Source organism: Chenopodium quinoa, unplaced genomic scaffold (assembly GCF_001683475.1).
Source record: "Chenopodium quinoa cultivar QQ74 unplaced genomic scaffold, ASM168347v1, whole genome shotgun sequence".
Taxonomy (NCBI): Eukaryota; Viridiplantae; Streptophyta; class Magnoliopsida; order Caryophyllales; family Amaranthaceae; genus Chenopodium; species Chenopodium quinoa.
In genome coordinates, this window is record NW_018744239.1 from 10,424,597 (window position 1) to 10,442,866 (window position 18,270).

Genomic DNA, 18,270 nt, shown 5'->3' on the forward strand with positions numbered 1-18,270 from the left:
CTAAGCGCCAGCTGGCAGCCTTGGCAGCCAAGGTAGGCTGCCTGCCAGCCAAGTGGAGGAGTGGTCCGATTTTTATGTGGGGACCAATGGTTGGTGTTTTCCTTGGGGAGCAAGGTGGGTTGGTCCCCTCCCTTGGTGGTCCTCACCTTCTCCCTCTCCTCCCATTCCCACTTGTAGCTTGTTGATTGATTTAGCATTTTATTTTGTTTTTGATTAAAATAAAATAAGGGAAAATGCAAATCTCCCACATTAATTGAGAATGGGAAATCAAGGTTCATTTCCCTATAAATACCCAACTTTTGGGATTTGGGAAGAACACTTGAGTGGAACTAAAAAGGCATCTCCTTAGTAAAGTGAGAAAACCTTAAGTTCGTAATACTCTAGTTTTTATTGGTCAAGTCCCGACTAACCTTCGGGATTAAGACTGTTCAGGTCGGGTTCGTGGGTACGAACCATTGGAGACCGTCGCGGTTGCGAGGTTTAGCTTTTCAAGTAAGAGCTCGGGTTCGAGCGAAGCACGCGTCAAGGTTAAGAATATCTTTTCTCTTTCTCTCTTTTATGTTGTTAATTATGTGATTAAATATTTAGTTGCTTTAATTAGTGAGCGGGGCTTGGGCGGGTTTCTCTTCCGCGTAGAGTCGGACTCTACGTAACCAAACATTAACCTTCACTTGAGTTTCATCAATGCTTTTGTGATCTAGGATCTCGACCATTACTGTTCATTCTAGATCATTGAAACTTGAACTTGCCAATTTTGCCAAGGAATCTACCTGTACATTCTGGGTACGTGGGACCAGATTGATAAAGTACTCTAAATCCGCCGTTACTTCTTTTTATTTGGCCAGGTAAACTATCATCATTTGCTCACGGGCTTCATATTCGCCGCTTTACTAACTTGCAACCAACTGTGAGTCCGTTGATAATTCAATCTGTTTTGCCTCTGCCGCTATGCATAACTGGACTCCCGCGATAGCTACTTCATACTCAGCTTCGTTATTGGAAGCTTTGAATTTGAACTTTATAGCATACTCAAACACATCCCCCTGCGGGGAAGTCATTATAATACTGGCCCCTCAACCGGTTGAAGCTGCTGAACCGTCAATTGAGACCCTCCATGTACCGATATCTTTCTCTTCATCTGCGTAAGATATTTCCACAATGAAGTCAGAAAAAGCTTGTGCCTTTATGGACACTCGTGGTTTGTAAACTAGATCATATTTCGACAGCTCTATGGCCTATTTAAGCAAACAGCCGAGGTTTCCATTTTCTGAAGTGACTTCTCCAACGGCTGATTCGTTAGAATTTCAATTGTATGCGCATCAAAATACGGCCTCAACTTTCGCACCGCTTTCACCGCTGCATATGCAATCTTCTCTATCAACAGGTATCGCCGTTTTGCAGGATTCAAAACATGACTCACGAAGTAGATGGGCATTTGTACCTTCTTTCGTTCTACTAGCAGCACTGCCGCTACCGTTTTGGGAGATGCTGAGATGTACAACTGCAACCTCTCTCCCTTCTCAGCCCTGGCTATTGTCGGTAGTGATCAGAGATGATTTTTCACCACCTCGAGTGCTTTAGCTTGTTCTTTCCCCAGACGAACGTTTTGTTCTGACGCAGTACCACGAAGAATGGTAATGCCTTGTCGGCAGATTTACTAATGAATCTCGTCAATGTCGCCATGAGACTTGTGAGTTTTTGTATATCCTTTGCTGACTTTGGCTGTGGCAAGTTGAGGATGGCATCAATCTTATCGGGATTTGCATTAATTCCTCTTTCACTAACCATTAAGCTTAGAAACTTTCGTGACTTAACCCCAAAAACACATTTTTTCGGATTTAGCTTCATTCGATACTATCGAAGAGTAATAAATGTTTCTCGTAAATCCGCAACGTGATCCATAGCCAGTCGGCTTTTCATGATTGAGTCATCCACGTATACTTCCACGTTTCAACCCTTCTAATTGCAAACACTTTATCGACCAACTTTTGACATGTCGCACCCGCATTTCGTAGCCCAAACGACATTGCTCTGTAACAATAAACTCCGGCATCTATTATGAATGCAGCCTTGGTCCTGTTGGGCTCGTATAAGCTGACTTAGTGGTATCTAAAGAAAGCATCCATGAAACTTAACAGAGTGTGGCCTGAAGTAGAGTCCACCAGCCTGTCTATCCTGGGCAATGGGTAGCAGTCCTTTGGACAAGCCTTATTTAGATCGGTAAAATCGACACACATCCTCTACTTTCCTGACGGTTTCTTCACCATCACCACATTTGCTAACTATTCAGAATAAGTACAAGGTTCTATAAACCCTGGTGCTAACAGCTTATTCACCTCAGCTTGTATAGCTTCAATTTTCTCGATCGAGAAGTTTCTTTTCTTCTGCCTTACCAGTCGCTCCTTCGTGTTCCACATTCAGTTTGTGTACCATAACATCCATATGTATCCTTGCCATTTCGTGAGCCGAGAAAGCAAATACATCTGCATTCTCTCGTAAGAGATCAACTAGATGACATCGTAAATCAACATCCATGTCGGATCCTACCCTTACTACTCGGCCTGGGACTCTTGGCTGTAATTCATCTTCAACAATTTCTCCTCTCGGCAAGGGGCGAGGTACCGATACTAGACGTGTATCAAAATTCTCCATAGACAGGTCATGTGTGGATGGGGTTCTTTCCCTATTTTGACCCACACCATCTATTAGCGGCTATCGACATGGTTGTTTTAGCACAGTCACATAACACGTTCAGGGAAACCGACATTCGATACATATACATTATTGTCAAGTGGTATGTTGATACGACAGCCTATACGTCATGAATCATTGGTAATGATAGCGTTGTATGCTGACGGCACATCCACCACCAGAAACTTCGTATTTACATTTCTTGCGGCAGCTCCCTCGCCGATACGAGCTGTAGCACAATGCTGCCCTCCGACCTGACGGTAGAGCCATTGAAGCCAATGACTGGGTATGGCACTTGTGTCAAGTATTGCCTCACAATCATCATGACATCAAAGGCTTTTGTGAACAATATATTTGCTGAAATTCCTCCGTAAAAAAAACTCATTGGATTAGACTGCCATTTATAACTAATATGAGCACTAACGAGTCATCATGAAGAAACATGATGCCCTTGATATCAGCCTCCGACAAGGACACTAAGGGAATGCTGGAAGGTCGAGGACGATCTTCTACACCCAAGGCATTCACCACGTGTCTATGCTCCGAGAAGCTTTTCTTGGCGCCACTAACGGATCTCCCGTGCACTGGCCCACAGGTTATAACATCAACCACTATATTGCGCCCTGACGACACTTTCCTTTGCCTTGACATGTCATTTTATCGACTTGCCTCAGGTGCACGTCTGTGATCCATTGCTGATATTCGATCTGTCTTGTGGGAGGTTGTTGTTGCCGACTTATATCCTGTTGGGCTCGATACTGAGAGAGAGGTGCCCTTTCCGAATTAGATCCTCAATATTTTCCTTCAGCTGAATGCAATCCTCTGTGTAGTGGCTGACATCTCTGTGGAACATGCAGTATTTCTTCATGTCTCGACCCTTGGCTTTCATTGGTGCCGGCCTGGTCCAATCTTTCCTTTATTGGTTTAAGGAATAGATCGCTACCCTTGGCGTGTTTAGTTGCTTGTAATTACTGTACCGGCCCAGGCCTTTTCCCGACCTGCTTGCCCTTTGTTGATTTTGCTGGACTGGTCTACTTACTTCATGTGACGTATTGTCAATCGGTCGCCGACTTGACTCTACAGCACTGCTCTGTTACTAGTTTTTAAGAGCTCTTCACTCTTAATATACTCATGTGCCTTGTTTGGGAAGGTTTTCCGGGCCATATATTTTTTGAAATCACAATCATTCAGCCCATTCATGAGGGCCATCACGGCTATTTCTTGTTACAACTTAGGAATTGTGTTTGCTTCGTTATTGAATCTCCTGATAAAGTCTCGTAAAGATTCATCCTTCTTCTGGCTAACTGCCATCAGCTCCCCTGACGTTCTCTACCTCGCACTGTTGCTTATGTATTGGCCAATGAACATCTTCACCAAAGTGTCAAAGCAATCAATCGAAACGGGCTCTAGATTCGAGAACCAATATGAGGCTGCTCCTGTCAATGTTGTTGGAAAAACCTTACACCACATGGCATCCGTGTCGGTATACAACAACATATGGCTTTCAAATGTTTCCACGTACCTCTTGGGGTCACCCTTGCCGTCATACTTGTATGATGGCATTTTTATTTTTTCCATTTGTTGATCCAGGATCTCCTGAGTGAAAGGAGAGACTCTCGGTCTGACCACTTCCCTGGTCACACGCCTATTTGGCCCACTACTAGCTTCTTGCCCGTGAGATCCCAAATCCTCAATCCATGTGCTAGGAGGAGCTTGACGCTTTCTTCCCGACGGTTCTAGCCTTAACGGGGGTGATCCCTCTCTCGGTTACCGCCGAGGTGGAGGTGCGGCCTGATTAAACTGACTCTCCAAATTAATAAACACGGGCACAGATTGTGCTCTGTTTCCTTCTACTCTATCGACAGCCGCTTCATCGACCTCTTTTCTTTTTTTGGACATAGCGCGCATGACCCTTGCCGTTAGTTCCAACTCCTCATGAGTGAACTCATCCATAGGATCGGGGGTTGTGGCACGAGGTCGTTCTGGTGTTATCCGTATATTTGCCGTATCATTGAGAATAAGGTGGGTTTCATCTTCCACCATGATCTCAGGTACATTGTTAATAGTTTTATTTGCACCAGTAATGAGAATACAAGTATCATAATTACGGTTATTAGTTTCTGGGATAGGTACTATGGTTTTGCTGTTCCCCTCCATGACTGCTTAAGGTTCTTTGGACGATAGAAGTTATTACTGTCCCCTCCTTCTAGCGCTAATTGTTCCGGTGAGCTCCGGTAACTTGAGTCTTGGGATCTTACAGGTTTATCGGCTAAGTAAGTACCTGCACAGTCAATACAAATTAGCTAACCCGGGGGATTATCCGGGATAACTGCTCCAATGCTAAAGTCAGCAATTTGATGAGAAGAATGGAGAAGAGATGAGAAAGTGTTTAAGAGAGAGAGTTAGAGAGATAAAGATCGTACCTTTATAATGAATTATGTTTGGGTATTTATAAGAAAACAATTAAGCTAGTGCCACATATCGACATAGGTGGCAAGTTGACTTTATAGACAACAGGTGCCTACGTGGTCGGAAGCAGCTCTCCACGTGGCCGTAATGAAGGTCGTTATGGAGAGTAAGCCAATATGCGTAATAATGGAGAACTAACGGCGTAACGTATTTTAGTGGACATCCTAACGATGTCGGCACTATCTCGTACAGTTACTAATCTTCATCTCCTTCATCTCACTATGCAGTTCATAGCTGTTTTTTAACTCAAAAATTGTTTATATAGTCAAGTTGGTTTTGTTTAAGTTCACTTATTGAATGCTTTATAGATTATGATTGAGCTAAATTATGTTTTCGGATGAAAAGGTGCTATTAACATCTGCATTCTCCCCAAGTCCCCATTAATCAGTTTAGTAAGAATATGTTGGGAAAGGCGATTAATTAGAAGCTGTTACTTTCATACTTATAAAAGAAAACCTGTATTGCGCTTTGATTATGCAACCACTGGAAGTGTCTTCACTCAGCGGCTTCTCTGCAACAGGTCTCATTGTTTAAGAGGTTACTTCTTATGGTGAGAAACTTGAGGGCAGAATCAGATCGCATGCACGCTATGAGCATGCATCTGTCGTACAGCTCTTTGTGTTGATCTCTTTGCCAAGGAAAGCGTTCGCACAGGTCAGAAGCCACTAGCTGGAACTGACATTCCTTCCTCTCCGCCATCCCTTCCCATCTTCTCGCTTCCTTTATCACACTCTCGCACTAGCACATCACTGCTTGCTTTGATTCTCCGAGCAGCAATCTCCGCTTCTCGATCACCGAAACTCTCGGGTGTATTCTTGCTAGAGACGATCTTGTTGTTCTTTGTGAGAATAATGTCAATTTGCTTGATCGTGTTTCCAATTGGTGGAGGAGAATTGGGGTTAATAAGTTGGATTCTTCTGATGCTGTTGCTAAGGTCGCGTTTGAATCTGTTGGGAGATTGTTTAAGGAGTTTGAATCCAAGAAGATGAGTCGTTTGGCGGGGAATAAGCTCGTCGATAGCGAGAATTCGGTTGCGATTCGGTCTAATTGGGTGTCTTCAATGGTTGATTTTGTGTGGAAAAGGCAGAATTCGCTTATGTCTAGGGCTTTTGTTCTTCCTGTTGAGAGCTTTCGTGCTACCGTGTTTCCGTTGGTTTACGGTGTTAAAGCTGTGGCTTCTGGGTCCGTTGAGGCAATTCGGAAGCTTTCGTCGAAGGGGGGTGGAGTGGCGGATGGGGCGGCGTTGCTGGTTACTGGGAATGCTGAGATGTTTGTGGGTGTATCAGATGTGGTTATGCATTTGTCCCCATTTCTTGAGTCTTTGGATCCTGCACTGATCTTTGAAGTGGCGATCAATATGCTGTATTTGGCTGATGTTCCTGGTGGCAAGCCTGAGTGGGCTTCGGGTTCTATTATCGCCATTCTCACGCTATGGGATCGACAGGAGTTTTCGTCTGCTCGGGAGAGTATCGTTCGAGCTGTTGTTACTAATCTTCATCTCCTTGATCTAACTATGCAGGTTCATAGCTGTTTTTTTACTCAAAAATTGTTTATATAGTGGAGTTGGTTTTGTTTATGTTCACTTATTGAATGTTTTTGGTATATTATGATTGAGCAAAATTATGTTTTCGGATGAAAAGGTGCTATTCCTTTGTGGTTAACATCTGCATTAAAAGTAGTATTAGTTTATTATCAGTAGATTGTTTGTGCATTCTCTCCAAGTCCCCATTAATCAGTTTAGTAAGAATATGTTGGGAAAGCCGATTAAGTAGAAGCTGTTACTTTCATACTGTTTTAAGAAAGGCAACGGACTTTTCTGGATAATGTAGTGTTGTACTAATTACTTTGTATTGATTTATTTGATAAAAGAAAACCTGTATTGCCCTTTGATTATGCAACCACTGGAAGTGTCTGACTCTGCGGCTTCTCTGCAACAGGTCTCATTGTTTAAGAGGTTGCTTCTTATGGTGAGAAACTTGAGGGCAGAATCAGATCGCATGCACGCTTTAGCATTCATTTGTCGTACAGCTCTTTGTGTTGATCTCTTTGCCAAGGAAAGTGTTCGCAGAGGTCAGAAGCCGCTAGCTGGAACTGACATTGCTTCTTATTTGAAGATGTGAGGATTAAAGAAGATCTTAATAGTGTCACTAGTAAAAGCTTGTTCAGAGAAGAATTGGTGGCTTCACTAGTAGAAAGCTGCTTCCAGTTGTCTCTGCCTCTTCCAGAACAAAAGAATTCAGGAATGGAGAACCGATTCTTTGGTGCCCTTGCTTATGGTACTGGGTATGGGGCTTTAAATTGGACTGAGCCTGCTTTGGAAGTCGTAGAAGTGTGTAGACCCTGTGTTAAGTGGGACTGTGATGGTAGAACTTATGCAATTGATTGCTATCTCAAGTTACTTGTCAGACTTTGCCATATATATGATACAAGAGGTGGTGTAAAACGAGTGAAAGATGGTGCTTCACAAGATCAGATTCTGAATGAGACTAGGCTGCAAAACCTTCAGCGTGAGCTTGTCAATGATCTGCGTGAGGTTGGTGCTCTTGTCTCAAAACTTTTTTTGGCTGTCAAAGATGGTACTATCATAGGCTTTGCATTTGGCTTGTTTAGTTTCTACTATTGCTTTCATGCCTTTAATTTTTGCTTTAATGTTTTGTTTCTTCTTAACTTGGTGTTTAGTTAATTCTAATGCATGCATTTGCATACAAATCAAAATGGGAGTTGTGGTTTTTGTTCAAGGAGTTCATATTTAGGTCCGACTCACTAGATGGATAAAGATCATATGATGTCCTTTGATGCCATTTTCTCAAAATTATATAGGCTTGTTGCAGCCCATATATGTAATTTCTTATTGTCATACGCAGCTGTATTTGAGACGTGTACACATTTATTAGTTTTCTAGTTATTCGTTTCTATAATTTGGCTATAGACCCTACAGTGAGAAGTCTGAGAACCATAAAGATTTGCTTTCTAGCTACGGAGTATTTATTTTGTTGTATACCAAAGAGCTATTATGTGTAAGAAAATCGTAAAGTTAGTGGACTAGATGTGGTTTACAGAATTACCTCCCTTACTGTTTTCATTTTGTAGGTGAATACACCATGAATCTGCCCGTCTCATTTGGTCTCTAGCTGAGCACATTGATCTTGATCCCCTTTTGGCTGATGACCCTGATGATCCGCTGAACATTATTGTGACTAATATTCATAAAGTTTTGCTCAATATGGATTCATCTGCAATGACGACAAACAGGCTGCAAGATGTCCAGGCAGTTCTTCTGAGTGCTCAGCGATTGGGGTCTCGAAATTCAAGGGCTGGTCAGTTGCTGAGTAACGAGCTTGAAGAATTCCAAAATAAAGGCTCGGCAGATCCTGTCAATAAGCATCAATGTCATTTGATATTGCAGAGGATTAAGTATGCCACCTTGTATCCAGATGACAGGTAAATTTTTCTCTGTCCTTATAAATACGCCAATATTCTTCCTATTAAGGGCATAATCCTCCCTCCCGGTCGTTTCTGTCAAGTTCATTGACCTATTCTCACCTGTGTTTCTCTTGCACTCTCTTTTTTGAAGTTGAGTCTATAATCTGAACTTTTTGCTGAGTATACTAATTGAAATATTATGCTGTTAGTTTGTTCATAATTGAGAGGTCTTAAATATTTGTTGCCACTAAAGTATAGAGCTTTGTTATTTGTAATTTCAACATTCTCAATTCGTCAAACGCTCTGACCTTGGATCATTGACCTAAATCTTGATTATGTCAAAGACTTTTTTCCCTTAACTGGCTAACTCACATTCCAAATTCTCTATCTTATTGTTTGTGTTTTAACCTGTAATTGAAATTACGTATCTAGGCGTATCCAAACTTACTAGAGCTTATTGTAGCTGTGAACTGAATTTAAGTAGCCTTTATTGGAGTTTGGAGCTCATTTGAACTTTGTTCCTAAGACTTATTCTAAGGTGACAAGAATGCAGTCTTACTATTTTAGGGAATTATTCAAACCCAACTTTGAGCCCCACTGTAATCATGCTTTTAGGCATGGTGGCGTCCAAAGGGAAGGAAGCTAGAGATAAAAGAGTCGCCAACAAGTTTTAGGAACTTGTAAATCGTTCACGGGTGTGAAGGTTACACCCCATTCACGATCACGGAGATCGCTAACTCCATAGTGGTCCGGAACCATGACTAGATATTCGGGGATGATGGTACAAATCCAACCTAAAAGAGATTGAACCCGCCCTAAATCGGCCTCTACTTAATTCTTATGACATTCATGTGCGTTTTCCGATCAACATACATACATCATATTAATCCTAAGCATATTTAATCTACGTTGTTTGATTATTAATGCACAATCAAATAATATATTATTGGTGATCACTTGAATTAAAATCATATTAGTCTAAATCACATTATTAATTATCTTATTAGGCGTGATTTCAAGTATAAATTCCAACCTGCAAGAAAGAGCGTGATCAATCAATAACAATAAATCATGAATAATCAAGCAATGAAAATTAATTGACACAACAATAATCATCATAATAACATCATCATCAAAACATTATTAAAACATGATTAGCAAGATCCTAGGCATGATACTAAACGGATTAATAACAAATCCTAGCATGTCACTAAATAATCAAGATCAAAGCTTTCACCTAAACATGATACTAGAAACCAACATGATATTAGAAATATTAATTAACACCCTAAACATGATACTAGGAATCAAAATAATACCTAAGCATGATTTCTATATCAAAAGAATAATTAAGTAATCGAATTACTTACTTTGATGCCTCGTACTTCTTTCTATCAAAACAATACACACGTTAGTAACTTCAAGAAAGATTAAATCAATCAAATAAATCAAATATTAATTGAAATATAGATTTGGGACCAAACCCTCATAACTATCATCCTTTCACGTCGAGGTCGAATGCAATTTCGAGATTGGCTAGGAGTATTCAAGGCTCGTGATCGGGATATGGTGTTTATTGAGGAGAATATCAAGGATGTGTGTTTGGGATGTGTTTAGCCTAGAACATAAAGAAAGAAAGAGAAATAATATTAGAGAAGGGATTTGATGATAGTTGTTGGTAATCAAGCTTGTTGATGATTGAAATCAGAGGAAAACGACCTCTATTTATAAGGAAAAAAGAGGGTCAAAGGATTAGAAAAGAGTCAGAAATCAAATCAAAGTAAAACAGGTTTCATTGCGGAACGACAGCGGCGCGACCGGTCCATCGCGGCGCGATAGACAACAGTTTTTGCGGTTTTTGTTTTTATCAAACTTTTGATCCAGAAATCGGAATAAGATGAATAATATATCGTTGGAAAGCTCTGAAGTCTACTTTCTAACCCAATTGGAATGAAATTGATATCTTTTGTAGAATAAAAGATATGTCTGATATAGTGGGACAATGTCAGTTTTGGATAGAGTTTGGTATTTCGTTCATATCTTTTTCGTTTCCAATCGGAATTGGGATTATGTATCATTGGAAAGATAATTTCAAGGGCTATCCAACCATCCAAGATTTGGATAAAATTTATGAGGCACGAAAATCATATCCGAACATCTTTGAATTTGAATGGGATTAGGATTTTCAAAAGAGAAGTTTTATTCAATTTCAAATATCTTTATTTTTCGGAAAGGATAGATTAGAACCTTCTAGAGGACTCTAGAAGTTCCTAATGAATCCTAATTGGTTTAAAATTGGGATTAAGGTATTTGGACCCTCACATAATCATTGGGTCGTAGGTAAGGTGGACCTAGGTTGTTTGGGCTTGCTTTAGTATTTTAGCCATAACTTATTCGTAATAAGTCTGATTTGAGCTTATAATATATCGTTGGAAAGCTCTTTTCGAACCTCATCAAACTACACAATAATTGGACCGAGATTATGGACTGAAATAGACTGGTTTGGACGCTTTATAAATTGGACACGAAATGAATGATTTGAAGGACACGAAATGAATGATTTTGGGTCTAAGGACACGAAATGAATGATTTTGGTTTAAAACATTTAAGGAAAGGTTATAAATGGTCAAGGCTAAAGGGAAATTCACAAGACTCTTTAACTCTTCACCTAACTCGTTGATCAAAGACGTGAAAGGTTCTCATCACTGGGTTTGGTTTTTGGGGAGACACAATCAGGTGTCTACAACTATACTCGAGTAAATTTACAAGGCATCTCTTGAATTATTTGTCATTCATGCCTCCGTACACCATATTCATTAAAACTACATCATAGAGAAATAAATAACTATATAATACCCTTGGTAGTCTCATCCTTAAACAATTATGAAGAGGACAGTTTAGATGAATAAAGTTTTGTCTCTATGTGGTGTTTTAGCGCTTGCACTTATCTGTAGTAGCCCAATCACTAGGGATCCCTAGTTTTACACTTCCATGAAATTTTTTCTTAATAGAGTTATATGTTAAATGTATTTCACCAAGTCAATGATAAAAACTAGATAAGGCATTAATGAAGAGAAGATTTGATTTTAACATGCTCCAACTTGCAGTTACTGCTGAATAGGATTCTTCAAAAGTAAGATGTTTGCCACTGATTAGAAAAATTAGAATATAATGACATGTACAGGATATATATGGATTATCTACTACCATGAACTTGAAGTACAATTAACTAGATGTATCTACATTTGTCTTTCGACTTTTTGCATGTAGTGTAAATGAATCAGAAAATACAAAGGGCACATTCTCACCTATAAGGAAGACATCACTTAATCAAAACTTTTTTTCTCTTCCCAATACATATCACTCTTCTCTATGCCAGGAAAATGCTCTCTCATCTCCGACAGTAATATCTGTTTGCCATTGTTTCAGTACTTGCAGCGTATCTCACATGCTAAGTGGTCTATCTTTATTTGCAATTTCCTGCACCTGGTTACTGTAGAATTATATTATTTTAATTTATTTTTTATTTTATTTATTTATTTATTTTTTTTTTGTGGGGTGGGGGGTATTAAATTGTTTGCTGTAGAATAAACATTGATAAGTGTAAGCTCAAACATGTTAATTGGTGGTTTTCTTTTCTCAGATGAGCTGGGGTTAGTGAAGCCAAAGGAGACTATCCTTTTAGCCACCACAAGTTGACCGTTCAGTTCTATGAAGTAGCTGCAGCTCAGGACAGAAAGCTGGAAGGGTTGGTACATAAAAGCAATTTTAGAGCTTTGGAGGCCTGATCCCAGTGAATTGACACTCATGCTGTCAAGTAAAATAGATTCAACTCTACTTAAGATTCCACCAAGAGCATTTACGTTGACTGGCAGTTGTGATCCATGCTATGTTGAAGCTTATCATTTGGCAGATCCCAGTGATGGGAGAATCACTTTGTATCTGAAGGTTGATTTTTCCCCCATGAATTTTCGGACTTCCTATGTGGCCTATCAAAAAGCTAAGCAATTGATTCTTTCAGGTTATAAATCTAACTGACATTGAACTTAACCGAGCTGATATTCGAGTTGGCCTGACGGGGGCATTATATTTCATGGATGGTTCACCACAAGCAGTTCGGCAGTTGCGTAACCTTGTTTCACAGGTTCTCTTGCCAAACCTTGTTCAATATGTGACTTCAAAATCATCTAACAATATCCATCTTATCTTGTGACTATAGGATAGATGTGTTAAAAATTGCTGGTTTGTTTTCTTTTTATTTTCTAGGCAAATAACCATTCAAATTTTTTATAATAATTATTTTTGAATTTTAAAAGTATCACAACACTTTTTGCAGTCCCTGTTTTCGATACTGAGCTATTTTTCATTAATTATGAAGGTAATCTATTCTTGAAAGATTGGTTGGGATATAGCAATTAATTCTAGGTAGTACAACAATTTTAAATACCAGATGGAGATGAATTGGTGGATTGAACAATGAATAGCATAGGGAAATAATGGAGGTAGACTGAAAGACATCCTTAATGATGCTAGTCCTGGTCATTTTCTGGACAGTGTACTTTATTTGTTTTCAGTTGTGTTGCTAAAAGGGACTGTGCTGCTGGTTATCGTGAATTTGTCTGTTTGTTTGTGTTTTCATACATTTATCTTTTATCTTGTTGGCTTGTTTGTGTTTGCATCACTATTTACTTTTACTCTGTCATCATGTAGGATCTTGTACCTTGTAGCATTACTGTAGGAGCTTCTCATTTTGAGAGATGTGCCCTTTGGCTACAAGTACTGTATTATCTGTTCTATGGCACTGGTCCTCTACATTATGAAGGTGATTATGCTGAAGAAGATCCCCAAATTGTACGACAAAAAAAGAGTTCCAAGCCAGAGCTAGGAGAACCTGTTATCTTGAGGTGCCAGCCTTATAAAATTCCATTGACTGAGCTGCTTCTACCACACAAAATCTCTCCTGTGGAATACTTTCGGTTATGGCCAAGCTTACCAGCTATTGTGGAGTGTGGAGTACACGGGCACATATACTTATGAGGGAAGTTGTTTTATGGTCACCATTTTTGAGCGGATTGAAGGCTCTGGAATCCAAGCCTTTCCATAAAGTTTACTCCCACATTATCCGCACAGTTGCTGGATTCCAGGTATGAGAGACATTATGATTTATGACCTGCTATTTTAGTTGTTTGGTCAATAACTCCATATTTCCTCTGCTTACTTTGCCGCTCTCATTTATGGCTATTTGTCAATTTGGCATCAGTTTCTTGTGGATTTGGCTTGTATAGAACTAGATGTTTCAAGCTTTACCTATCATTTTAGCTTAGGGACAATACATAGGCAGTAGGCTAACTTGAGGTTCTTTACTTTTTTCCTCTAGGAAAAGTGAAAATCTTCATTATAAGCCTTTAAAGTTTGTGAACATGACACAATACCCCCTCCCCCTCCCCCAACATATGGGTTTATGAACTTGTAACATTGGGTCAACAATTTGTTTTTTCCATAACCCTGGGGCTTAACAAAGATAAGTGCGCACCTCAGTTTTAGGATACGAATTGCAAGTACCTCGTGCTGGATATTATGTTTTACTCGATTAGTGGCAATCATACCATAAATTTTTTCTTCATATTTTTCGCTAAATTTATCAAATAGCTGTACTTTCAGCTTTATTAATTGCAACATATATTTTGGTGGTCAAACTGTTCTTTGACTGTTTGCTTTAACAATGTAATAACAAAATTTATTATCTTGTGAAATCTTGTTAGCTTTGTTTTTGCCATAACCCTGGGGCTTAACAAAGGATAAGTGCGCACCTCAGTTTTAGGATACGAATTGCAAGTACCTCGTGCTGGATATTATGTTTTACTCAATTAGTGGCAATCATACCATAAATTTTTTCTTCATATTTTTCGCTAAATTTATCAAATAGCTGTACTTTCAGCTTTATTTATTGCAACATATATTTTGGTGGTCAAACTGTTCTTTGACTGTTTGCTTTAACAATGTAATAAAAAATTTATTATCTTGTGAAATCTTGTTAGCTTTGTTTTCATGTGTATTATAAAAGTAGAAACTTTTTATTATGTTTACTAACACAGAATTAGATATTTAAGTGGCTAGAGTGTGCTTTATAACTTGTGAAATAGGCATGTTGCAAGTAAATAAGAACAGGAGAAGTATTAAAATTTTTATATTATTTTACCATATTTTTTTTGGTATTATTTCTTGGTGAAAATCTCTTGTAGAATCAAATGCAAATTCGAGCGGAAGGAAAGTATTCCTTCTTTTCTCCCCTCCCTCCCCTTCCCCTTCCCCTCCCCCTCACCCTCCCTCTTCCCCTCCCTTAGAGTGTGTTTAGATTGAAGGAAATGGAGGGAAAGGAAGGAAAGGGAAATGGAGGGATGAAATATCTTTCATTTGGATAACAATTGAGGGATGAAGGGAATTGGAGGGGAGAGAAATGGAGAGATTTGGAAGGAAACTCTTTTTTTTTTTTCCTCCCCCTCCCTCCCCTTCTTTTCCTTCCCTTTTTATTACCCAAACAAACTATAGAGGTTCTCTTTTGTTCTATTGTAAAATAAAGATGTTCTCAAATTGTAATTGTATGTGGAACATATTGGATTTTGAAGTACAAATTACTAATTTTTACTTTATTTTATGCTATAAAAGATCTGTTCGCTAAATTTTCTGAAGCAGAAGGAAAATAATACAATAGCTGACAAATTGGTTACCATGAAATTTGTTAGCCTTTTTTATTACTGTAAATGCAAATCTGTAAACCCAAGGTTGTGAAAATAACAGTCTGCATTATCTACTATAATATCAATCAATCAAAGCCTTAGTTTCATAAGTGGGGTCAGCTACATGATCCAAAAGTGATTATTCCGCATAGTCATCCACACTTGGAGCTTAATAGAGTTCATTGAATTCGAGTCCCTTCCAAACCCTCGCTCATTCTATTTAACCTCACCCTTGGAAATAAGAGTTTGGAATTATGCTCCTCTCAGGAGTAATCTGTCCAAAAACATTTCATTATTATATTTGTATTTTTCTGTTGTAGCTAATAGCTATGTCTGCTGAAATACATATCTTTTGGAGAAGCAAGTCCTATTTAATGCTATATGAGAACTTAATAATTCAATTACATATCATTAAGTTTTTGGAAACTCATTTATTTATTTATTTAATTATGGTATTATAAATTTATAAGTATGTATTCAATCAATTACCTATATATTGTAATTTACAAGGCTGAGCATGCTCAAATATTAACTACGGAGTAGTTTGATTCAGGCCTTATTTGGTTTAATGTAAGTAATAGAAAAGAAGAGAAAGGAGGGAGGGGAAAGAAAGTAAATAGATTTTCCAATGTTTGGGTAATGAAAGGGAATTTGATTTACCCCTTTTATATTTCTTTTTCTTATTGAACTCCTAGCTGCTTGAATACTCTTCAACCAATTTCAATGGGCTGTGAAACATAAAGTTGAAACAAGGGCTTTCTAGAACCAGTAGCTCTTGGAAGTTCCTAAGTTGCCTGTTAGTTTTACAATTTATTACTACTGAAACATTCTTTACTTGAGGTTAGAGCTCTTAGACTTGAAGGGAATGGGAAAGCCTTGTAATATACTTCAAACTGGAGACTGCTTAGCCCTGTGAATCTTGACCACAAGATGAAACCTTGGTTTTTAAACTGCTTTATAGGATGTTAGGCCTAAACAATATGGCAGTTGCACCTGTTCAATTTTATTTTACCTCATACCCACCAGTTTGGTGCTCTTGACACTCTTAAGTTACAATTAGAGCTTACTTTGTTGTATACTTGTGCATGTGTGCGTGTTTTGTTTTATTTATTTATTTATTAATCATAGTTTTGGGTTGGTGGTAGGGAGATGTTCTGTCCTCATTTATTTCTTGAGCTTCCATATAGTTCCTCTTTTCATTTTCACATTTTTTGATAGTATCAGGGTCCTCCGTGCTTACCATCTTTCTATTGTAACAGCTATGCTTTGCTGCTAAAACATGGCATGGGGGCTTTTTGTTGATGATGATATTTGGTGCTAGTGAAGTGAGCAGAAATGTTGACTTGGGTGATGAAACAACTACCGTGATGTGTAAATTTGTAGTACGAGCATCTGATGCCTCGATCACGAAGGAAATTGAATCAGACTTGCAAGGTTGGCTAGATGACTTTACAGAGGGAGGCTGTGAATACATGCCTGAAGATGAGGTTAAAACTGCTGCTGCTGAAAGCCTAAGAGTATCAATGGAGCGAATAGCACTTCTGAAGGCTGCCAAGCCACGCCCCAAAACCGAGCTTGAAAGTGAAGAGGACGAAGGAAGTAGTGGGAAGAGTTGGAGGATGAGGAGAAGAAGAAAAAGAGAGGAAAAGAAAGAACAGAAAAAAGCTGAGGAGTAAGAAAAAAGTAAAGGACCTTCCACTTTGTCAAAACTAACAGCAGAAGAGGTGGAGCATCTTGCTCTTCAAGCTGCAGTTCTTCAGGAGTGGCATGTATTGTGCAAGGATAGAGACACGAAACTTTATTAATGTTTCCCGAAAATGTACGAATACTCTTCTAATTCAATTAGTCGTATAAAACTAGTTTAGGTTGCAAAGTCTTTTGGCTTTTTTTTTTATCCTCTCAAATTGTTCACACCGTTGCATGGTGGTGTTATATAGGATTTGCATAGTAGTGTTGTAACATAGGTTTTCAATTTTTCATTTCCATTTTTTGTGTCATGTATTTTCTGATTTCATTCTTGATTCATTACATATTTTGTATCGGCTGGAAGTGTTACTACGAGAACTATTTTCTATATATATGTCATCATCTATAGGTGTTCATTTTCAACTAATTGCTCCATATCTAGTTTAACTAACTCTACCTTAACTACTTGTGATTTGAATGTTACCGTGTAGAAAATTTGTCAATTTAGATCTTGTTAGTTTTATCTTGATAGTTACTTTCAGAAATTAATTTTTATTATTCTTTTTATTTCTGAGAAATGCTCACTCTGATTGTTATTTATTATTATTATTATTATTATTATTATTATTATTATTATTATTATTATTATTAACAAAAATGCTCCCTCTGATTCAAAGTAATTGACATTGTTCTTATTTTCGTTGTTCGTATAATTGATACATGACCAAAGTAGCAAGGGGCAACAAATATTATTTTCTTTCTATGACCTACTAATTTAGGACTTGGTACATAAAGAAATAATAGGTCAAAAAATAGAAAAGAAAATAAAAAAATGGCATCCCTCGGCAACTTCCCCAACTCTATCAATGGTCCCATCACATGTTTAAATGTAAGTTGGTAAGCCTTATTTGCGTTGTCTGCACTCGTTGTAATAGCTTAAAGGTAAATGTCGTTAATGGCCTTAGTTGGTGTTGTGTAAGGCCTTCTTATGCTTATACTAACTTAAGTTACTTTTCTTTCATTATTACTTTGTTGTAAACTAGTTTAATTAAATAAAAAAAAAAACACTTACAAATAATTGATACAAGGTTTGGTGTATGAAAATAGTATTTGAGAAATGGAAGGATAAATGAAAATAGTAGTAAATATTTTTTAAAACAGATTTACTTGAAATCCTTATAATTGGACGTTATTAGACGATCTAACCCATTTATAAAGGGACTTGTTATTCATCGCCCGCAAATCTCTACATAAAGCCCACATT

The 18,270-nt window shown here is 38.3% G+C and overlaps 1 pseudogene; it reads left to right on the plus strand.

Annotated features, from left to right (window-relative positions):
- The first annotated feature begins 5,845 nt into the window (after positions 1–5,845).
- Positions 5,846–17,381, plus strand: LOC110694384 (annotated as a pseudogene).
- The last annotated feature ends 889 nt before the right edge of the window (positions 17,382–18,270 follow it).